The sequence below is a fragment of the Pavona decussata genome, unplaced genomic scaffold (genome assembly GCF_977016875.1).
Source record: "Pavona decussata unplaced genomic scaffold, jaPavDecu1.1 SCAFFOLD_13, whole genome shotgun sequence".
Taxonomy (NCBI): domain Eukaryota; kingdom Metazoa; phylum Cnidaria; class Anthozoa; order Scleractinia; family Agariciidae; genus Pavona; species Pavona decussata.
In genome coordinates, this window is record NW_028145436.1 from 1,491,841 (window position 1) to 1,507,004 (window position 15,164).

Sequence of the window (15,164 nt, forward strand, 5' to 3'; positions counted from 1 at the left end):
AAATGGTTAATCGCATTGGTCAATAATAATCAAGCTTATAAACGGTTAAAAAAAGGGCAACAATGGGATACTTCAACCAAGTCATTTGCAATAAACACGATCTTTCGCCGACGCAAGTATCTCAGATAAGCGTAGCTCAAAATATAGAACACAAGGCATGTCTAAACAAAATTGGCTACAAGGCCACCTCTTACTCTTTCTAAAATGTCCGTCCTAGCTATGAAGGCGCGCAACCCAAAAAGCTGTTGAACAAAAGGAGTGGAACGAGTCGTCCAAACGTTTAGGCGCTGCAGAGGCTTTTTTAAAAATGCTTGCGTCAAAATAAGCTAATCTTTTGCTGTCTGTTGAGGATAGGATGCTGGTTCCTTTTGGCGGCTACAGGCAATAAATGATTACCCATTTGCACACCGGACTCGAGCCCGAAATGACCCCGGCCATCCCGCGGGATGCCACAGCATTGCCACGGTCAAGGAAAAATCAGGGGAAAACGTTTTTTCAAGCTCAGGAAAAAATAAAAAAAGCAGGAATTTTGCGTCAAGTCTTCAGTCGAAATCCGGAATTCTACCTCGATATAAAGTCATTAAAAATTCATGGAGTTATGTTTTTTGGCTGGCCTTAAGCTTTGCGAAAGGGTTGACTTGTTCGTAAGCGAAATGTCTTCCCCCAAACGGTTTAGGCTAGATTTCTTATGTTTGGGGGTTACAAATCCTTACGTTTGCAGGTTAGATTTCTTACGTTTGGGAGTTACAAATCCTTACGTTTAGGGGTTAGATTTCTTACCTTTGGGGGTAACAAATCCTTACGTTTAGGGGTTACATTTTTTACGTTTGGAGGTTACAAATCCTTCCCTTTAGGGGTTAAATTTCTTACGTTTAGAAGTCATAAATCTTTACGTTTGGGGTTAGATTTCTTACGTTTGGCGGTTACAAATCCTTCATTTAGGGGTTAGATTTCTTACGTTTGGGGGTAACAAATCCTTACGTTTGGGGGTTAGATTTCTTACCTTTGGGGGTTACAAATCCCTACGTTTAAAGGTTAGTTTTCTTACGTTTGAGGGTTAGATTTCTCATCTTAAGAGGCTAGTAATTCTTACGTTTGAGGGCTAGAAATTCTTACGTTTTGGGGTTACTTTTCTTACGTTTGGGGGTTACGAATTCTTACAATTAGGGGTTATATTTCTTAAGTTTTGGGGTTAGTAATTCTTACGTTTGCGCGTTAGATTTCTTATGTTTTCGGGTTAAAAAAATTCTTACGTTTGGGGGTTAGTTTTCTTACAATTAGAGGTAAGTAATTCTTACGTTTGGGGGCTAGCAATTCTTAAGTTTGGAGGTTAGATTTCTTACGTTTGGGGGTTAGGAGTTCTTACGTTTGGGGGTTAGTAATTCTTACGTTTGGGAGTTAGATTTCTTACTTTTATGGGTTAGTAATGATTACGTTTGGGGGTTAGTTTTCTTACGTTTGGGGGTTGGTAATAATTACGTTTGGGAGTTAGTTTTTTCACGTTTGAGGGTTAGTTTTACGTTTAGGGGCTAGGAATGGTTACGTTTGGGGTTAGTTTTCTTACGTTTATGGGTTAGTAATGCTTACGTTTGGGGGTTAGTTTTCTTGCGTTTGGGGGTTTGTAATTCTTTTGTTTGGGGGTTAGTTTTCTTACGTCTGGGGTTTAGTAGTGCTTACGTTTGGGGGTTAGTAATGCTTACTTTTGGGGAGTAGTTTTTTTGCGTTTAGGGGTTAGTTTTCTTACGTTTGGGGGTGAGTAATGCTTACGTTTTGCAGTTAGGTTTCTTACGTTTGAGGGTTAATAATTTTCACGTTTGGGGGTTAGTTTTCTTACGTTTAGGGTTTAGTAATGCTTACGTTTGGGGGTTGGTTTTCGTACGTTTGGGGGTTAGTAATTCTTACGTTTAAGGGTTAGTTTTATTACGTTTGGGGGGTAGTAATGCTTACGTTTGGGGGTTAGTTTTCTTACGTTTTGAGGTTAGTAATTCTTACGTTTGGCGGTAAGTTTTCTTACGTTTGGGGGTTAGTAATTCTCATGTTTAAGGGTTAGTTTTTTTACGTTTGGGGGTTAGTAATGCTTACATTTGAGGGTTAGTTTCCTTACGTTTAAGGGTTAGTAATTCTTACGTTTGGGGGTTTGTAATTCTATCGCTTGGAGGTTAGTTTTCTTACGTTTGGAAGTTAGTAGTGCTTACGTTTGGAGGTTAGTTTTTTTACGTTTGGGGATTAGTAATTCTCACGTTTGGGGGTTACTAATGCTTACGTTTCGGGGTTAGGTTTCTTACGTTTGGGGGTAAGTAAATCTTACGTTTGGGGGTTAGGTTTCTTACGTTTGGGGCCTAGTAAATCTTACGTTTGGGGGTTAGTTTTTTTACGTTTGCGGGTTAGTAATTCTTACGTTTGGGGGTTAGTTTTCTTACGTTTGGGGGTTAGTAATGCTTACGTTTGGGGGTTAGGTTTCTTACATTTGGGGGCAAGTAATTCTTACGTTCGGGGGATAAAAATGCTTACGTTTGGGGTTTAGGTTTCTTACGTTTGGGGCCTAGTAAATTTTACGTTTGGGGGTTAGTTTTCTTACGTTTGGGGGTTAGTAATGCTTACGTTTCGGGGTTAGTTTTCTTCCGTTTGGGGGATAATAATTTTTACGTTTAGGGGTTAGTTTTCTTACCTTTAAGGTTTAAGTTTCTTACGTTTGGGGGTTAGTTATAAAACATTTCTTACGTTTGGGGGTTAGTAAAGCTTACGTTTGGGGGTTGGTTTTTCTTACGTTTGGGGGTTAGTTTTCTTACGTTTGCGGGTTAGTTTTCTTAGGTTTGGGGTTTAGTAATGCTTACGTTTGGCGGTTAGTTTTCTTAAGTTTGGGGGTTAGTAATTCTTACGTTTGGTGGATAGTTTTATTACTTTTGGGGGTTAGTAATGCTTACGTTTAGGGGTTAGTTTCCTTATCCTTGGAGGTTAGGAATTCTTACGTTTGGCGGTTAGTTTTCTTACGTTTGGGGGTTAGTAATTCTTACGTTTGGCGGTTAGTTTTCTTACTTTTGGGGGTTAGTAATACTTACGTTTAGGGTTAGTTTTCTTACGTTTGGGGGTTAGTTTTTTCACCTTTGGAAGTTAGTTTTGTTACGTTTGGGGGTTAGGAATGCTTACGTTTATGGGTTAGTTTTCTTACGTTTGAGAGTTAGTAATTCTAAGGTTTGGGGGTTAGTTTTCTTACGTTGGGGGGTTAGTAATGCTTACGTTTGGGGGTTAGTTTTCTTACGCTTAAGGGTTAGTAACTCTTAGGTTTGTAGGTTAGTTTTCTTACCTTTGGGATTAATAATGCTTACGTTTAAGGGTTTAGTAATTCTTACGTTTGGGGGTTAGCAATGCCTACGTATGGGGAAAAGTTTTCTTTTGTTTAGGGATTGGTAATGCTTACGTTTGGGGGGTATTAATTGTTACGTTTGGGGAATAGGTTTTATATATTTGCGGGTTAGTTTTCTTACGTTTGGGGGTTAGTAATGCTTACGTTTTGGGGTTAGTTTTTTTACGTTTGAGGGTTAGTATTTTTCACGTTTGGGGGTTAGTTTTCTTACGTTTGGGGTTTGTAATGCTTACGTTTGGAGGTTAGTTTTCTTACGTCTGGGGGTTTGTAATGCTTACGTTTAGGGGTTAGTTTTCTTATGTCTGGGGGTTAGTAATGCTTACGTTGGTGGGGTTAGTTTTCTTACGTTTAGGGGTTAGTAATGCTTACGTTTGGGGGTTAGTTTTCTTACGTTTAGGGGTTAGTAATGCTTACGTTTGGGGGTTAGTTTTCTTACGTCTGTGGGTTAGTAATGCTTATGTTTAGGGGTTAGTTCTCTTACGTTTCGGGTTTGTAATACTTACGTGTAGGGGTTAGTTTTCTTACGTCTGGGGGTTAGTAATGCTTACGTTTAGGGGTTAGTTTTCCTACGCTTTCGGCGTTAGTAATGCTTACGTTTAGGGGTTAGATTTCTTAGGTCTGGCGGTTAGTAATGCTTACGTTTAGGGGTTAGTTTTCTTACGTTCAAGGGTTAGTAATGGTTACGTTTCGGGGTTAGTTGTCTTACGTCTTGGGGTTAGTAATGCTTACGTTTAGGGGGTAGTTTTCTTACGTCTGGGGGTTAGTAATGCTTACTTTTAGGGGTTAGTAATGCTTACGTTTGGGGGTTAGTTTTCTTACGTTTGAGGGTGTGTAATGCTTACGTTTAGGGGTTTGTAATGCTTACGTTTGGGGGTTAGTAATGCTTACGTTTGGGGGTTAGTTTTCTTACGTCTGGGGGTTAGTAAAGCTTACGTTTGGGGGTTAGTTTTCTTACGTCTGGGGGTTAGTAATGCTTACGTTTAAGGGTTAGTTTTCTTACGTCTAAGGGTTAGTAATGCTTACGTTTGGGGGTTAGTTTTCTTACGTCTGGGGTTTGTAATCCTTATGTTTTTGGGTTAGTTTTCTTACGTCTGGGGGTTAGTAAAGCTTACGTTTGGGGGTTAGTTTTCTTACGTCTGGGGGTTAGTAATGCTTACGTTTAAGGGTTAGTTTTCTTACGTCTAAGGGTTAGTAATGCTTACGTTTGGGGGTTAGTTTTCTTACGTCTGGGGGTTAGTAATGCTTACGTTTAGGGGTTAGTTTTCTTAAGTGTGGGGGCTAGTAATGCTTACGTTTGGGGGTTAGTTTTCTTACGTCTGGGGGTTAGTAATGCTTACGTTTCGGGGTTATTTTTCTTACGTCTGGGGTTTGTAATACTTATGTTTTTCGGTTAGTGTTCTTACGTTTAATGGTTAGTAATGCTTACGTTTCGGGGTTAGCTTTCTTACGACTAAGGGTTAGTAATGCTTACGTTTAGGGGTTAGTCTTCTTACGTCTGGGGCTTAATAATGCTTACGTTTAGGGGTTAGTTTTCTTACGTTTAGGGGTTAGTTTTCTTACGTTTGGGGGTTAGTTTTCTTACGTTTAGGGGTTAGATTTCTTACGTTTGGGGGTTAGTAATGCTTATGTTTTTGGGTTAGTTTTCTTATTTCTGGGGTTTGTAATGCTTATGTTTCTGGGTTAGTTTTCTTACGTTTATAAGTTAGTAATGCTTACGTTTGGTGGTTAGTTTTCTTACGTTTGGGGGTTATTAATTCTTATGTCTTTTGGTTAGTTTTCTTACGTTTGGGGGTTAGTAATGCTTACGTTTAGGGGTTAGTTTTTTTACGTCTGGGGTTTAGTAATGCTTACGTTTAGGGGTTAGTTTTCTTACGTTTGGGGATTTGTAATGCTTACGTTTAGGGGTTAGTTTTCTTACGGCTGGGGGTTAGTAATGCTTACGTTTACGGGTTAGTTTTGTTACGTGTAGGGGTTAGTTTTCTTACCTTTGGGGGTTAGTAATGCTTACGTTTAGGGGTTAGTTTTCTTACGTCTGGGGGTTAGTAATGCTTACGTTTAGGGGTTAGTTTTCCTACGCTTTGGGGGTAAGTAATCCTTACGTTTAGGGGTTAGATTTCTTACGTTTGAGGGTTAGTAATGGTTAAGTTTAGGCGTTAGTTTTCTTACGCTTAGGGGTAAGTAATGCTTATTTTTCTGGGTTAGTTTTCTTACGTTTATAGGTTAGTAATGCTTACGTTTGGTGGTTAGTTTTCTTACGTGTGGGGGTTAGTAATTCTTATGTCTTTTGGTTAGTTTTCTTACGTCTGGGGGTTTGTAATGCTTTTGTTTTTGGGTTAGTTTTCTTACGTTTGGGGGTTAGTAATGCTTACCTTTAAGGGTTAGTTTTTTTACGTCTGGGGGTTAGTAATGCTTACGTTTAGGGGTTAGTTTTCTTACGTTTGGGGATTTGTAATGCTTACGTTTAGGGGTTAGTTTTCTTACGTCTGGGGGTTAGTAATGCATTCGTTTAGGGATTAGTTTTCTTACGTCTGGGGGCTAGTAATGCTTACGTTTAGGGGTTAGTTTTCTTACGTGTGGGGGCTAGTAATGCTTACGTTTAGGGGTTAGTTTTCTTACGTCTGGGGGTTGGTAATGCTTACGTTTAGTGGTTTTTTTTTGACGTCGGGGCGTTAGTAATGCTTACGTTTAGGGGGTAGTTTTCTTACGTCTGGGGGTTAGTAATGCTTACGTTTAGTGGTTAGTTGTCTTACGTTTAGGGGTTAGTGTTCTTACGTCTGGGGTTTGTATACTTATATTTTTGGGTTAGTTTTCTTACGTCTGGGGTTTAGTAATGCTTTCGTTTAGGGGTTAGTTTTCTTACGTCTGGGGGTTAGTAATGCTTACGTTTAGGGGTTAGTTTTCTTACGTCTGGGGATTAGTAATGCTTACGTTTAGGTGTTAGTTTTCTTACGTCTGGGGTTTGTAATGCTTATGTTTTTGGGTTAGTTTTCTTACGTCTGGGGGTTAGTAATGCATACGTTTAGGGGTTAGTTTTCTTACGTCTGGGGGTTAGTAATGCTTACGTTTAGGGGTTAGTTTTCTTACTTCTGGGGTTAGTAATGCTTACGTTTTGAGGTTAGTTTTCTTACGTCTGGGGGTTAGTAATGCTTACGTTTAGGGGTTAGTTTTCTTACGTTGGGGGGTTAGTAATGCTTACGTTTGGGGGTTAGTTTTCTTACGTTTGGGGTGTGTAATGCTTACGTTTATGGGTTAGTTTTCTTACGTTTAGTGGTTAGTTTTCTTACGTCTGGGGGTTAGTAAAGCTTACGTTTGGGGGTTAGTTTTCTTACGTCTGGGGGTTAGTAATGCTTACGTTTAGGGGTTAGTTTTCTTACGTCTGGGGGTTAGTAATGCTTAAGTTTGGGGTTTAGTTTTCTTACGTTTGGGGTTTGTAATGCTTATGTTTTTGGGTTAGTTTTCTTACGTCTGGGGGTTAGTAATGCTTACGTTTGGGGGTTAATTTTCTTTCGTCTGGGGGTTAGTAATGCTTACGTTTAGGGGTTAGTTTTCTTAAGTCTGGGGGTTAGTAATGCTTTCGTTTGGGGGTTAGTTTTCTTACGTCTGGGGGTTAGTAATGCTTACGTTTGGGGGTTAGTTTTCTTACGTTTGGGGTGTGTAATGCTTTCGTTTAGGGGTTAGTTTTCTTACGTTTAGTGGTTAGTTTTCTTACGTCTGGGGGCTAGTAATGCTTACGTTTCGGGGTTAGTTTTCTTATGTCTCGGGTTAGTAATGTTTACGTTTCGGGGTTATTTTTCTTACGTCTGGGGTTTGTAATACTTATGTTTTTCGGTTAGTGTTCTTACGTTTAATGATTAGTAATGCTTAAGTTTCGGGGTTAGCTTTCTTACCACTGGGGGTTAGTAATGCTTACGTTTAGGGGTTAGTCTTCTTACGTCTGGGGCTTAGTAATGCTTACGTTTAGGGGTTAGTTTTCTTACGTTTAGGGGTTAGTTTTCTTACGTTTGGGGGTTAGTTTTCTTACGTTTAGGGGTTAGATTTCTTACGTTTGGGGGTTAGTAATGCTTATGTTTTTGGGTTAGTTTTCTTACTTCTGGGGTTTGTAATGGGTTTCTGGGTTAGTTTTTTTACGTTTAGGGGTTAGTAATGCCCACCTTTCGGGGTTAGTTTTTTTAGGTCTAGGGGTTAGTAATGCTTACGTTAAGGGGTTAGTTTTCTTACGGCTGGGGGTTAGTAATGCTTACGTTTAGGGGTTAGTTTTCTTACCTTTGTGCGTTAGTAATGCTTACGTTTAGGGGTTAGTTTTCTTACCTCTGGGGGTTAGTAATGCTTACGTTTAGGGGTTAGTTTTCTTACGTTTGGGGGTTAGTAATGCTTAAGTTTTTGAGTTAGTTTTCTTACTTCTTGGGTTTGTAACTCTTATGTTTCTGGGTTAGTTTTCTTACGTTTAGGGGTTAGTAATGCCTACGTTTCGGGGTTAGTTTTTTTACGTCTGGGGCTTAGTAATGCTTACGTTTAGGGGTTAGTTTTCTTACGTTTAGGGGTTAGTTTTCTTACGTTTGGGGGTTAGTTTTCTTACGTTTAGGGGTTAGATTTCTTACGTTTGGGGGTTAGTAATGCTTATGTTTTTGGGTTAGTTTTCTTATTTCTGGGGTTTGTAATGCTTATGTTTCTGGGTTAGTTTTCTTACGTTTATAAGTTAGTAATGCTTACGTTTGGTGGTTAGTTTTCTTACGTTTGGGGGTTATTAATTCTTATGTCTTTTGGTTAGTTTTCTTACGTTTGGGGGTTAGTAATGCTTACGTTTAGGGGTTAGTTTTTTTACGTCTGGGGTTTAGTAATGCTTACGTTTAGGGGTTAGTTTTCTTACGTTTGGGGATTTGTAATGCTTACGTTTAGGGGTTAGTTTTCTTACGGCTGGGGGTTAGTAATGCTTACGTTTACGGGTTAGTTTTCCTACGCTTTGGGGGTAAGTAATCCTTACGTTTAGGGGTTAGATTTCTTACGTTTGAGGGTTAGTAATGGTTAAGTTTAGGCGTTAGTTTTCTTACGCTTAGGGGTAAGTAATGCTTATTTTTCTGGGTTAGTTTTCTTACGTTTATAGGTTAGTAATGCTTACGTTTGGTGGTTAGTTTTCTTACGTGTGGGGGTTAGTAATTCTTATGTCTTTTGGTTAGTTTTCTTACGTCTGGGGGTTTGTAATGCTTTTGTTTTTGGGTTAGTTTTCTTACGTTTGGGGGTTAGTAATGCTTACCTTTAAGGGTTAGTTTTTTTACGTCTGGGGGTTAGTAATGCTTACGTTTAGGGGTTAGTTTTCTTACGTTTGGGGATTTGTAATGCTTACGTTTAGGGGTTAGTTTTCTTACGTCTGGGGGTTAGTAATGCATTCGTTTAGGGATTAGTTTTCTTACGTCTGGGGGCTAGTAATGCTTACGTTTAGGGGTTAGTTTTCTTACGTGTGGGGGCTAGTAATGCTTACGTTTAGGGGTTAGTTTTCTTACGTCTGGGGGTTGGTAATGCTTACGTTTAGTGGTTTTTTTTTGACGTCGGGGCGTTAGTAATGCTTACGTTTAGGGGGTAGTTTTCTTACGTCTGGGGGTTAGTAATGCTTACGTTTAGTGGTTAGTTGTCTTACGTTTAGGGGTTAGTGTTCTTACGTCTGGGGTTTGTATACTTATATTTTTGGGTTAGTTTTCTTACGTCTGGGGTTTAGTAATGCTTTCGTTTAGGGGTTAGTTTTCTTACGTCTGGGGGTTAGTAATGCTTACGTTTAGGGGTTAGTTTTCTTACGTCTGGGGATTAGTAATGCTTACGTTTAGGTGTTAGTTTTCTTACGTCTGGGGTTTGTAATGCTTATGTTTTTGGGTTAGTTTTCTTACGTCTGGGGGTTAGTAATGCATACGTTTAGGGGTTAGTTTTCTTACGTCTGGGGGTTAGTAATGCTTACGTTTAGGGGTTAGTTTTCTTTCTTCTGGGGTTAGTAATGCTTACGTTTTGAGGTTAGTTTTCTTACGTCTGGGGGTTAGTAATGCTTACGTTTAGGGGTTAGTTTTCTTACGTTGGGGGGTTAGTAATGCTTACGTTTGGGGGTTAGTTTTCTTACGTTTGGGGTGTGTAATGCTTACGTTTATGGGTTAGTTTTCTTACGTTTAGTGGTTAGTTTTCTTACGTCTGGGGGTTAGTAAAGCTTACGTTTGGGGGTTAGTTTTCTTACGTCTGGGGGTTAGTAATGCTTACGTTTAGGGGTTAGTTTTCTTACGTCTGGGGGTTAGTAATGCTTAAGTTTGGGGTTTAGTTTTCTTACGTTTGGGGTTTGTAATGCTTATGTTTTTGGGTTAGTTTTCTTACACTGTAAAAACTGACTAGTTAAAATTACTATTTTAAATAGTCACGACTAATAACAATGGTCATTTTAACCATTCCTAACAGTTGAAATTGTCAACAAATTAAAATAGTTAAAATAACCTTCAATAATAGGTGTTTTAACCATAGAGATTAGTCATTTAACTCTGACTATTTTGATTAGTGTAAACGACCAAAATCATTAGTCAGTACAAGTGTTTTAATTTTTTTTCCGCGTTTTTCCGTGTTCTTCGGGAGGTGTATCCTTCTGCTACACTGCCTTCACGACGCACCAACGGTTGATGAAGATTGACTTCTTTATGCGCTCTTCTAAGATGGCTTTTGTAGGTATGCGCGTTCTTGAAAGTGCGTTGGCAACCAGCGAAATCACATTCGGATGAAAAAGTCAGGATTACTTTGGTGAACTTTAAGCAAATGACTCAGCATTAAAGCTATTGTCAACGAGTAAAAAGTGGAGCACATCTGGCACCTAAGTTTGCGCGCCATAGCGCGCGTAGCGGCGTAGTTTAGTGAGATAGTCCTGACGGGTTTCCCGCTTTTTCTAAGGTTTTCCCGCCAAAGATAAGATATTCACGTTACAATATACATCAGTGAAATATTCGGGTTGGTTGTAACTGAGACATGATATCTAAATGAATAAAAATTTACTGTTACTGAAAAAAATACTGAACGTTTTCCATCCTCAAGATCACCAACAAACTCTGATAATGATCCTGACCATCGAAAACGAACTAGTGGGGTTTTTAAATAACATTTAGTCCTTTCCAATGCAACCAACTTGGCGATAATGGTGTAATTAGAGGATTAGTAAGACAAATGCATCCGAATAATATACAGCCGCTTCCTCTGTTCGTTTCTTTGGCTGTGGCTTTCCGTAACCTAATATGTTTGAGTGCTTTTGCGATCAATAAACATCGGTCCCTAGCTGCTTGACAAGATTACACTGAACTGAGTCGTCCTAATGTATGATTTTTAGGCCATGGATTTCAGCCAATCTGTGTGCCGGATCTAACGCCAGTGGTGATTGAAGTCGGCACAGTGCTTGAAAGTTCTTTTTTTACTCCGACCGGGAAATTCGGTGATTATGAGGTTAGCGTGGGAACCGGCGCTAGAAGTGACACTTTTCAATTCTTTTACTGATTTGTTGAACATCTCGGCCTTGAGCTTTGAAGCTTAGTTTTGAATAGAAACCGGCTTTATCAAAAAACCGCACAATCTATGGAATTTCCTTTGGTATTAACCAAATGACACTTTAACGGAAACCGCTTTTATTTTTAAAACAATGAACTTTTGGTTATAAAATAATGCTGTTTGGTCACGTAATTATATATAATGAAAGTCCCTTTGTGACATGTCATTCTTATGACTTGTACTGGCCAAGTCTTTCAGTTTGTGAGAAACGTCCATCCGGTGAACATTTTCCGCTGTCGATAGAGGTTTTTTCGTCTGTTTTTGTAATGGCATCAGTGCTTGATCTGTCAAAAGATTCCACCAAGGAGGACATAATGGACTTTTTAAAGGAAAGAGAGTTTCATGAGCTGATAGAAGCATTCAAAGGTAAGCCGAGTTGATATATCCAAATGATGTCCACCTCTTAAGGGTAGTACATACAACAGCAAATTTCATAATTGCCTCTTTTATCGTGTTTTAACCCAAATGTAGAAGAAGATTTCTTTGAGTTGGATTATTTGACGATCAATTCCATCATACCGAACCTGAAAACAAGAAAACGTTTCATCGCGGCATGGACAGAGGTGACGCACGTGGTAGGTGGCTTCTAAGTGTTACTCAAGTTTTCGTTTACATACATAAAATGAGAAGTTTTCCGAGAGAGGATCTTTTATTTCTTGTATATTTAGAATCTCTCTATGGATGAATTACAGATCGTGAAAAAAAAGTTCCCGCCTAAAAGCGTTGGGGCATGGCGGTCTGCAGCATGCGCATTTGACTACTCACATTATTACGTGGTTACAAAGCCATGCCTGGTTACATTGCTGCAAGCAGACCAAAAGTCAACATGCAGCGATGTATAAACCTCAAAATAAGCGATACAGAATTGAAAATCTATTGGAGATTAATTGCGTTTGAACTTGTCAGTCGATCGTGATGTCTGTATTAATTTACCTTGTTTTGTTATTTGTATTCTTTTTGCAGACTTTTGATGTCAATAGTGCTCGGCAGCCCGTTGAGAAAACAATAAAAGTCTTCGAAAAGTGCCAGCTGATCATTAAAAAAGGGAAACGATAAAGACACAGAAAGCTTGGTAGGTACTTTCGTGCTGAAAACGGTACTCAAATTTGCATGTGTTGAAAGAAGCTTGAAACCTTTCCGACATTGCATAACACAATCATTGTTATTCACTGAAACTTTTTTTTTTCACATTTTTATTCTGTTGAACCACCAATACCCGAGAAGAAAAATTCAAATATTACTTAGTGTCAAGTTTATTTTCGCCCAACTGAGAAAAGCGTGGCTCGCTTGTTTTCGTACTGCACATATACACCTTGCAATTGTGTGCTTAAAGAATGCCTTGCTTGTCCCCTTGCCATCTGGCGGTCCAAAAAAATTGGTGATTGTTGCCGGACACTTATCGGAAACCATCAATTGGGAAAGATAACACGAGATCCTTCAAAATCTAATTGATTGATTACCACAGTAAATTGTTGTTTTTTCTTTGGTACATTCAATGTAGGGATTTTTTTAAATAATTTGTGCACAAGTTTGCTTGTTCAGTTTTACTTTAATTAAAATATGTCATGCTTAAGAAAACATGAAAAACAAAATTGACCAGAGGATCTCAAATGGATATTTCTCACAAAAAAGAGAAATCAGTTTATATCTTTTATTTTGAATTACTTGGAGGACTGAATTGTTGATAAATGAACTGAATGTTTTTTAAGTTATTTTTATTTAGTTTGATATTGTGTACATTTATGTACATGACTTACAGTGAATTTGAATAAAAACTAAAGTGTGATAAGGGTTGAAAGGCTGAACTCCAGCAGAAGCCATAGTTTTGTCAAGGCAAGATTTAATTGCTTGCCTACTGACAATTTCCTAGCTGAGGTTGTCCCTTGAGTCAGCCTTGCTTGGGCTATAATCTGCAGCCTACGGGTTCTTGCTTTCTTTTTTGACCTGGCTCACATTTTTTATAGAATAATTTTCCATCAGTGATACCAAATTCAAAATTAATTTTCTATTCCAATCAATATCTTGCCTGATTCTAGACATTTGAGCTGCAACACCACTCAGAGGAAACCTGCAGTTCTCCAAGAGTGGAAAGAAAAAGAGAAAAAGTAGGCAAAGGAAGAATCACATAAATCGAAAAAGCTCTCAACATTTTTGCAATCCAATGCAGCAAAGAAAGTAAAAGAAAAAGTAATTGACCTTGAAAATAACTGTAAGATCACCAAGCAAATAGCAAATGGCTATTTTTATAAATGGAAGGAAACAAAAGAAGAAAATAATAGACTTCTATATTTTGCTAGCTGTACATTGAAGGACGTAGATATTCCAAAAACCATGATTTATTACGAAAAATTTGCTTGAAGTAGGAGAGGACAATGTTCTAGGAAAGGGTACATTTGGGAGTTGCTTTAAGGGTAAATATAAAGGTATAGATGCCTGTTTGAAATTTTTTTAACAAAGAGCATTTTGTGAGATCCATCTTGATCAATGAAGCAAAAGCCATGTTAAATGTTATTCCTCACTCTAGTTTTCCCCTGTTTTTGGGAGTTTGCATGGAGAATTTATTGGCATTAATAAGGAAAGTGTAATTTTAGATGACTTTTCCAGGAGACTTAAATCAGTGAAATGGTTGGAATCATGTTCACCAGATCATTTATTTTTGACAATGATTGAGGGGCTGCATGCAATTCACCTTTCAGGTTTTATTCATAATGACATGAAGCCTAAAAATGTTATGCTTGATGTAAGAGGTCTTCATTATAATGCTGTTGTCATTGACTTTAGAAAAGCATGCCCACTTCACAAAGGAATATTTTACAAATTACCAAATTACCATGTTCAGTTATAGTGTTGCTCTAACGAGTATGTCTTTAGGGGACGCCCTCTCTTGTATGAGATTAGTGGCCGTTCCTTAAAAATCTCTCTGAACTTTGGTTGTTCCTCTATTAAAGCCATTTGCTCATAAGGATTTCCTTTAAGTTTGGCACTGATGGATGATATTGTGTTACAAATGGGTGTTTGTAGTTTGTGATTGTAAGTAATGTCCGGGATTTACAGTAACAACAAATCATTTTTTGTTGTTGCAGAATGACTCAGATTTGGTTGCAGAAGATGAAATAGCGGCAACAACAGCACCCCGTCTCATTTCGACGGAAGCAACTGTTGATGATATCCAGTCACTGGTGTTGGCAGCAGAAGGAATGGTAGTCTGCCGTTTCCAGAAAAATCAACATTTTAAGTACCATCAACACATTGATTGCAAGCTACTATAGCTTCAATGCTGACTACCCAAAGGGCCAGGGTGGTCATAGCAAGAATGTTTATTTATTTCTTGAATATATTTTAATACCTGAGTCAAGACGGAGCAGTCACGCACTCCCGTTAAGTGTTGAAGCAGTGGTAGGCAAGATGAGTAGAATGGCATAGAAACCACTCCACTTTCTTCCATAGAATTGAGTCTGAGATTGGCCAAATGTATGCAGTTTGAGAAGTATTGAAGAACGTTGAATTTTAGCAAGTTTACAATGAAAAAAGTAAAACCTTTGTGCATTATCAAATTGAATTTTTTTGGTGAGCTGAACCAAGTGACAAAATGCTTATATCCAGCAATTCCTTCTACTAAACCTTGCCACTTAGGTTTCAACAGAAAGAAGTAGTTTAAATTGTTCAGTTTATATTATGTGAGCAAACAAGTAGACATACATGTACACTATTCTCAGTATCATTATATAGTTTTAGGTTGTTTATTATATGAATATTAGCAGGTAAAAGAAAGAAAAAAAGTTCACAGCCGATATATTTCTTGTAGATAGGATGTGATCATTAATTTCCCTTTCTATGGAACCATTGTTTACTGCATATGTATATATTTGACTGCCTGTTCATTCAATAAAAATGCATGTAACCGAAATTGTTTGCCAATATGATCCATTTAACTGTGTTATTTTAACTCTTTTACATGGGTTAAATGAACTATTTATTTGAGGTTAAATTAACAATTTATTGTAACCTATTTTTTTTAGTTAAATTAACTAACAATAACTAAAAAGAATGGGTTCTCTCAGATGCACCCCGGGTACTTTTTTAAATGGTTGAATCAACTAATTTTGGATGGTCGCTAACTAAATGAATTACGTTATTTCAACCAAGGATATTGGTTATTCTAACTCTATAAAAAATGGTTAAAACAAATATTTTTAGTGGTTAAAACAACATATATATTTAGGTAAAAACAGCTAAACAAATAGGTCAA

General features: G+C 38.0%; 1 long non-coding RNA gene across 1 annotated transcript; it reads left to right on the forward strand.

Moving 5' to 3' along the window:
• Window positions 1-11,797: 11,797 nt before the first annotated feature.
• On the forward strand, window positions 11,798-14,822 carry LOC146487808 (uncharacterized). Its single transcript, XR_014867810.1, has 2 exons — window positions 11,798-11,987; window positions 13,999-14,822. It is a non-coding gene; the product is annotated as an uncharacterized LOC146487808 (long non-coding RNA).
• The last annotated feature ends 342 nt before the right edge of the window (window positions 14,823-15,164 follow it).